This window comes from Lemur catta, chromosome 21, assembly GCF_020740605.2.
Source record: "Lemur catta isolate mLemCat1 chromosome 21, mLemCat1.pri, whole genome shotgun sequence".
NCBI lineage: Eukaryota > Metazoa > Chordata > Mammalia > Primates > Lemuridae > Lemur > Lemur catta.
The window spans coordinates 22,196,964-22,204,701 of record NC_059148.1 but is presented as its reverse complement, the minus strand read 5'-3'; the positions used below and the strand labels follow the sequence as shown (position 1 = coordinate 22,204,701).

The following is a 7,738-nucleotide window of genomic DNA, read 5'->3' as shown; positions in this document are numbered from 1 at the left end:
CAAGGACAGTTGATCTTGGGCTGCCTGTGGTCGGGGCTGAGGGCTACAGAAAGCATGAGAAGGGTGGTAGCTGTCGAAGCAGGTGGCGGAAGGAGGATGCCTGGAAGTTCTGCGCATCGAGGTCCCCTTGGAACTGTCACCTTCTCCTTCACAAGGCCCAGAGAACTCAATGTGACTCGAATTCTACTCAGCAATGCTGAGTTGAGCACCTACTATGCACATGGCATGCACATGTGAGAGTAGTTAAGTAGCCAGTGTGAATGCTCAAGTGTTCACCTCGTGCAAAGCACGTTCTGCAGGGGGCCTCTCTCCTGCTCACAGTAACTGTGATGCAGAGGCAGAGTGGCCACCCGCATTGCATGCGTGCATTCAGCTCACACAATGTATGCATTTAACTCCCACAAATTCAACTATGTGCAGTTGGCCAAAAAGAAAAGAGAAAAATGCTCACTGAGAGAGTATAGACCTGTCATGTCCTCATTCGAACTTGCCACGCGGGACGCATGGAAATGGCATATATGGATTCATTCTTCCAATAGTCTCCAATCCTGGCAACCTTTCCCAGAATGAGCAGCTCTCTGTGCTAAATGGGATTCTACAGCCGGATGTCTCAACCTCGGAACTATTGACATTCTGGGCTGGATAATGATTTGTTGTGGGGCTGTGTCGTGCACTGAAGGCTGTTTAGAGACATCCCTGGCCTCTGCCCGTTAGATGCCAGTAGCGCCCATCCCCACCCCCAGTTGTGACAACCAAAAATGTCTCCAGGCATTGCCAGATATCACCTGGGGAGCAAAATTGCCCTGGTGGCAAATCACTGGTCTAGGGTTTAAAATGCATATTCATTGGTGCTCAACTAAAGCGTGGGATTGGTGGCAAGCCTGTGGGGAGGAAGGAAAGTGGCTGAGTTAGGACATTTGCTGAGATGTGTGGCCCTGCCATACCTTTGCAGGGGTGGGGGGGGGGAATTAGAGAGTTTTCATGGAAGTTTTTTCCTTCCCGCCGACTGTAGAATCTAGCACCCATATGCGCTGCAACTCAAAGGCAGTGTTATTAACCCCTCCCACAGGCGAGAAAACCCAGGATCACAGGGGTAAGTCACTTGCCCAAGGTCTCAGAGCTCATGAGAGATGAAGAAGAGATAAGAGCCCAATCTGTTTTACTCCGAAATCCCTTCCCTTTTTTTTTTTTTTTCCTTTTATTTCCCCTCTCTAACTGTTTCAGCTCCCTGTCTGCAAGAGGAGCCTCAGGGACATCAGTGTGCCAGAAGGCAGAGTCCCTTCACAGGCTCTCACTATTGCAGGTGGCACTCAGCAATCACCTGCCTGCCTCTTGGTTCCGCATGAAGGGCCAGGTAAATCTAGATTCCAAAAGGTATTTGTCAAGCTTTGTATTACTTGGGACTCTTCTGACTGTGAGAGATCGAAACCTAACTCAGACTAGCTTAAGCCAAAAAGGGACTCTATTGGCACATCTAAGGAGCAAGTTCAAGGGGTGATGGCTTCAGGCGTGGCTGGATCAAGGGGCTCCAATGGTCATCAGGACACTGTTCTCTCCATTTTTGTTTTCATCTTTGTTGCCTTCATTCTCAGGCCAACTCTTCCATCTGTTGTATAAAGACAGCCAACAGCAGCACTGAGTTAAAACTTGACCTTTTGGAAACCCAGCAGAAAGATTTCCTCCCTCCTAAGAGTTCCATCAACATTCCTGAAGTTGGCTCTGATTGTCCCAGCTTGAGTCTCATGGCCAGGGGCTTGTGAGCCTCTCCACGGTCCGATCCAGGCCATCTGCTCACTTCCAGAGTTTGAGAGTAAGGTGAACCCAAAATCTCACAGAACAGAGGTGGGAGGAGGAAGAGTAGGATGCTGTGGCCACCCTAGAAAACCACAGAAGTCCCTGCCGCCTCCGCTTTCACTGCTCAGATCTGTGGGAAACTTGTAAGACACAGTCTGGGTGGGGGCGCCTGGGGAGGAACCTTCCAGAGGCCCAGCCAGGCGGGTTTGGCACAGCCCTTTGCAGAGTCCATCTGTCTGCATAAAGCTCAGCTGAGCCCCACCTTCAGCCAGCCCTTGAGCATACTGGTCAGCGTGGTTTTTTTTAAGTGCTTTGTGAGACTTTCAGAAGGTTCCCACGAGGAGGGAAGTGAGAGGAAGAGGGGACGGGGAAGGAACAGCTTCTTTAGGGGATGGGCCAGGGCAGGAAAACAGGGGCCACCCTGTACGGCCATGGCAGGGCAATTGGGCTACACAGGCTCAGTACATGATGTCATTTAATGCTCATGACAACCGTATGTCATCGCTGCTGTTTTACAGGTAAGGACCAGAGGCTCAGAGAGGTTCAGTGTCGCGGCTGGCGTCTCGCTTACACCTGAGCAAATGTCTCTCCTCGCCCAGAGGCGCCCTGTCCTTAGCTGGTGGCACCAGGGCTGGAAGCCAGCCCTGTCTGCCTCGAAGTCCAGAGCTTGTCCCCCGTCGCGCAGGGACCCCTCCACACTGGTGAGCCCCACGAAACCTCCTCAGCGTTTTGTTCCAGTCTTTTAACTTCGAGCCCCGTCAGCGAGTTCTTTATTTCCACAAATGGTGCTGTTAAACTAATGGCTTTGGGACCCGTCGGCTGGTCTCAGAGCAGCACACGTGTCCCGAGCCATCCCCATGCTCCGGCTTTCAAAGAAACACGTTAGAAGTTCCAGGAGCCGAAGACAATGTGGGGACATTTCAGGGGCCACCATTTTGCTTCGGGATGGCAAGAAAAGAACCGCACACCTTGAACTTGAGCTCCTCGTGTGCAGCCTCTTGGCCGGCCGGGCGCTCGATCAGGCCGGGGCCGGTCCCCTCCTTCAAAAGTCCCTTGTAAAAAAGGGCGGTAGCGGACCTCATGAGGCAAAAAGGCAGAGAAGCCAGGGTTGAAATAGAGGCCTCTTTCTGTTTGGTCAACGAGCAGCTGCGAAGGATGCGTAGGATGGAGCTAAATTTACTAGTTCCTTTCCGTCTCGGAACAGCAGCAGCGAGGCTCCGCGCGCAGCTGTCTCGCTTTGCCTGAGTCTTTTGCAGGCACCAACATGCACAGAGGTTGGCTCTCCAGGAGGAGGGATCCTTTACATATTCTGTTCCCTTCCTGCTTTGTGCAAGACTCTCTGCAATGCAGGGCGCGAGACTCCTGTGCCAAGGGGTAGGAGTGTGTCGCCGCCTCCCAGACCCGGGGTGCAAGCGTTAGTTACCTTTTAGAAACAGGCTGCACGACGAAGATATACCCGGGCCTGGCGAAGGCGGCTTGGAGCCACACCCCAGAAAACCACAGAAGTCCCTGCCGCCTCCGCTTTCACTGCCGAGACCTGTGGGAAACTTGTAAGACACAGTCCGGGACGAGGAGCGGGTGGGGGCGCCTGGGGAGGAACCTTCCAGAGGCCCAGCCAGGCGGGTTTGGCACAGCCCTTTGCAGAGTCCATCTGTCTGCACAAAGCCCAGCTGAGCGCCACCTTCAGCCAGCCCTTGAGCATATTGGTCGAGAAAGTCGAGGGTTTTTTAAAAAGTGCTTTGTGAGACTTTCAAAAGGTGCCCACGGGGAGGGAAGTGAGAGGGAGGAGGGGGCCGGGGGGAGCAACAGCTTCTTTATTTCTAGCCTTGCTTGAATGGCTTCTTGACGGTTACTGCCACAGTTTTGCTGACTCAGACGAATCCCACAGCCGCTCACCGGAAACACAGCTGTTAGGCAAAAATAACCACAGAGCCGAGCGTGGTGCACCTTCCAGAGAAGATGGCAGAAAACCTCAAAACAAAAGAGAGAAATACAAAACATAAGAGACGCTGTTAAAAAAAAAAAGAACAAAAAACCCCCACTGTTGCTCACTTAGTCATCCAAGCCCGTGTCTCTCACCTGGTCACTCTCAGCCCCGGCAACAGCTTAGAAAAGGAGGAAAGTTCGGTTGCTTTTTCCACTGGGGTGGGTTTAAAAGTGTGTCATCTCGACCCCCGCCAAAAAAAAAAAAAAAAAGATATGTCCTCATCTTAACGCCCCAATCTGTGACTGTGACTTTATTGGAAAAAGGGTCTTTGCAGATGTAAATTAACTGAGGGATCTGGGGATGAGAGCATCCTAGGCTGTCTGGGGGGGGGGTCCCCATCCAATGACAGGTGTCCTTCTAAGAGTGCGGTAGAGGGAGGTTAGACACACAGGTGACACACAGGAGAAGAGGGAGGTGGGTATTGGGGCTCTGCAGCTGCAAGTCAAGGGTCACCCAGGATTTGTCACAGCACCCACAGACACCAGGGCTTCTGTTCGCCACGTCCACTCCCTGGCCATGCCCTGCCCCCTGTTCAGATTGGAAACACTCACAGCATCTTGTTTGCGTGGACGTTGAGGTTCCCTGGCCCCAGGCTTCGTAATTATCAGGAAGCAGGAAGGGGCGTTGAGGACCCCGGGGACGAGGGAGGAGCTGGGGTCCCTGGTTGCAGGTAAGATCCTGGCTCTGCCCCTTCCTAGCTGTGTGGCCTCGGGGAAGGTGTTTAGCCTCTCTGGGCCTCAGTCTCCTCGTCTATACAGTGCAATGAGGATAATGAGAAAACCTCCCTTCACAGTTGTAAGGATGGAGTGAGCGCATTACTGTGTTGCTATAAAGGAATACCTGAAGCTGGGTAATTATTGAAGAAAAGAGGTTTATTTGGCTCACAGTTGTGCAGGGTGTGTAAGAAGCATGGCACCAACGTCTGCATCTGGTGAGGGCCTCCGGGAGCTTCCAATCAAGGCGGAAGGGGCAGGGGGAGCAGGTGTGTCACCCGGAGAGAGAAGGAGCACGAGAGAGGGGAGGTGGTGCCAGGCTCTCCCGGGAAGTAATAGAGTGAGAACCCACTCAGTGCCTTGGGGAAGGGCACCAAGCCGTTCCTGAGGGATCTGGCCCCGTGGCCCAAATACCTCCCACTTCCAACATTGGGGATCAAATTTCAATGTGAGATTTGGAGGTGACAAACATCCAAGCTAGATGAGCAAGTGAGTGCACGAAAAGCTATAGTTGGACCAGGTTCTACTCGGTAGCTGTTATTTTTCAGTGTAGGAAGTCTGTTGGTTTTCCCTGTTCAGCATCCATGATACCATCTTTTCCTGACAGCATCTGCCTTCGGGAGACCATCTCTCTTCCACCCTCTTGTTCCAGGAAAGGCGGAGCTCAGGTGGTGATGAGAGTGTGAATTTTTATTTTAGATATGATATTTCTTATCTCTAGAAATTCCATTAGTTTCTTTTTTATATCTTCTACTTCTCAGCATGTTCATATTCTTTTTTAAATCTTCAAACATATTTATTGTAACTGTTTTAAAATCCTTGTCTGATAATGACATCATCTTTGTCACTTGGAGTCTGTTCATATTGACTGTGATTTCTGATGATAATAGTTCACATTTCCCTGCTTCCTCAGATGTCTAGTAACTTTTTAATAGGTGCTAGACATTGTAGATGGTATGCAGTTGAATGCCTGGCTTTTGTTATTTACCTTTCAAGTTTGTTTTGGCAGGCAATTAAGTTACTTATTGATCAGCCTGATTATTATTTTTTTTTTTGAGACTTGTTTTTAAGGTTTGTTGTAGTGGTTCTAGGGAAGCCTTTCCTCTAACGCTAGTTTAGTCCTACAAGTAAGGTGTGGCCTCGCTGTGGTCTCTAATGAATACCTTGGAGGTTCAGCGAATGATTTCCATGTGGCTTGCTGAAACTTGAATATCCCCCAGTCACGTGAGAGCTCTTGGAATCATTCAGCTTATACCTCCCCTGTAGCTACATCTTGCCAAGCTTGTAGCATTGCACCCAATGCCTGAGGAACTTAGGACACAGCCATGACTCAACTGGTCCCCAATACAGATTTCTGGCACTATTATTTATATAACACCTCCTTCTCTGGGACTTTGCCTTACAAATTGTGGCCTTTTCAACATCCACATATTATAGTCTATTTCCTCAACTCAGAGAGTCCTCCATGCTCTGTGGGATTCTGCCCCATGCTGTAATTTAAAAAGCACGTGTAGGCAAAAATCCAGGGTGATCACAGGGCTCACTTCCTTTGTATCCCCCTTCTTCCAGGGCTCACAGTCCTGCATTCCCAGTTGCCCAATATCTGAAAACAATTGTTTTATATATCTTGTCCAGCTTCCTAGTTGTCTACAGCTGGAAAACAGCTCTGGTACCAGTTATTTCATCATGGCCAGAGGCAGGGAAAACTCTAATAACTTAAGTAAAAAAAAAAAAAAAAAAAGGCGGGGCTGGGAGGGGGCCTAGAATAAGAGAAGTAAAATAATAGAAGTAATAGCCAAAAAACAGTCCTCAAAAGGAATGGAGACCAGGGCAGCTCTGGAAACCCAGAGGAATTAGGAGACAATCTCTTTAGGGCATAGATGCCTGCACAAATGAGCTTATGAGTTCTAAGCCCGGGGAGTCCTTCAAGACTCAAATTTCTGGGAGAATATATCTGACCTAGTCACAATCCTAGACTTACCTCTTGGCCACGGGAGGGCAAGACACTTTGGTTAATGATACTGCCAAGATGGTAGCCGATGGTATAGATCTCCCAAACAAAACTGGGTTGCTCTTTCCAGAAGAAAGGAGAATGGCTGCTTGGTGGGCAAAAAAACAACAGAAACACATCACAAAATATTTACTAAAGCACAAAACCTTTAAGTAGGGATGGCTTTTGAATTCACAGCCTTGGGGTTTCTCTTTGCTGTTTAACCGCTAGACTGCATAGATCCCTTCTTTCCCGATAGTCCTACCATCCCCAACACAGACAGACCTTCTCCACCATTCCACGTTATGAACAGATAGGAAATACAAACTGTTCATCAGGCCAGACACACCGGTTTAGGGCTCGCCAGGAACAGATCCTCGGAGTCTGCTGACGTTCAACGAAGACTTCCAGAGAATAAAACTCGCTTGGGGGTGGAGGGCAAGCTTGAACCTGCGTCCTGGAAACTGCACATGAAACAAAACGTGTTCGTTCTCCTTCCACTACTCGTAACCACCAGGAGTTGGACGCTCCTTGCCTGAAAGAGAATGTTGTGTTTTGTGTTTCAAGAATGAGTTTGGGGTGGCTGCGGGCTAGTTTATTAAGCAGCTTAATTCAACCAGATGTATAGACAAACGCACCAGCAGGTAAGACAGTAGAATGTTCTCCGCCTAGATTGTTAGGAGGAAATTCCTCTGCCCCCACTATGCCTCGACACTAATCAGATTGCGTGTGTGTGTGTGTGTGTGTGTGTGAGAGAAACCTCTACGAAGCTAGTTACCCGAGATCATCAAAATTTCCACCAACGTTGTTTTCTTGTATGATCATACCCATTTCAGAGACGGAAAATTTGTGGTAGAGTACATGGAACCGTGAGTCAGCGATAAAACCAAGAATTGCGTTCAAGATGGCAGGATAGAACTTTCCTGGTATACCTTGAGAACAATTGTGAAAGACAGAGAAATGGAAACAAAGAGGGAGGGGAGGGGAGGGAAGGAGGCATGAAAGAAAAGCAAGCTAGCTCTTTGGCTAATTATCATCTTCAAAGGTGCCTGACTGAGGGTGCTGGGAGATGCTGCTTCCACACGATCAAGATTCACATTGCAATGCACATCACACGGCTAACTTATCTCTCCAGCTTTGTTTTTTTTAGCTATGTCCACTGTCAGGTTCAACTTAGAAAGAAATCTTTTCATTCCTCGTGGGGATTTTTGTTTCCCAAGAAAGAAACCATGGTACTTTCATGCTGATGGAGAA

The 7,738-nt window shown here is 49.2% G+C and overlaps 1 long non-coding RNA gene across 1 annotated transcript in view; it reads right to left on the bottom strand.

Moving 5' to 3' along the window:
• Positions 1 to 881: 881 nt before the first annotated feature.
• The window catches only part of LOC123626006, a 76,250-nt gene continuing 69,393 nt past the window's right edge, over positions 882 to 7,738 (bottom strand). Inside the window, exons 2-4 of the long non-coding RNA XR_006730713.1 lie at positions 6,834 to 7,019; positions 6,476 to 6,590; positions 882 to 3,765 (exon numbers count right to left, since the gene is read on the bottom strand). This is a non-coding gene — a long non-coding RNA (uncharacterized LOC123626006). The remainder of the gene's footprint in view (positions 3,766 to 6,475; positions 6,591 to 6,833; positions 7,020 to 7,738) is intronic.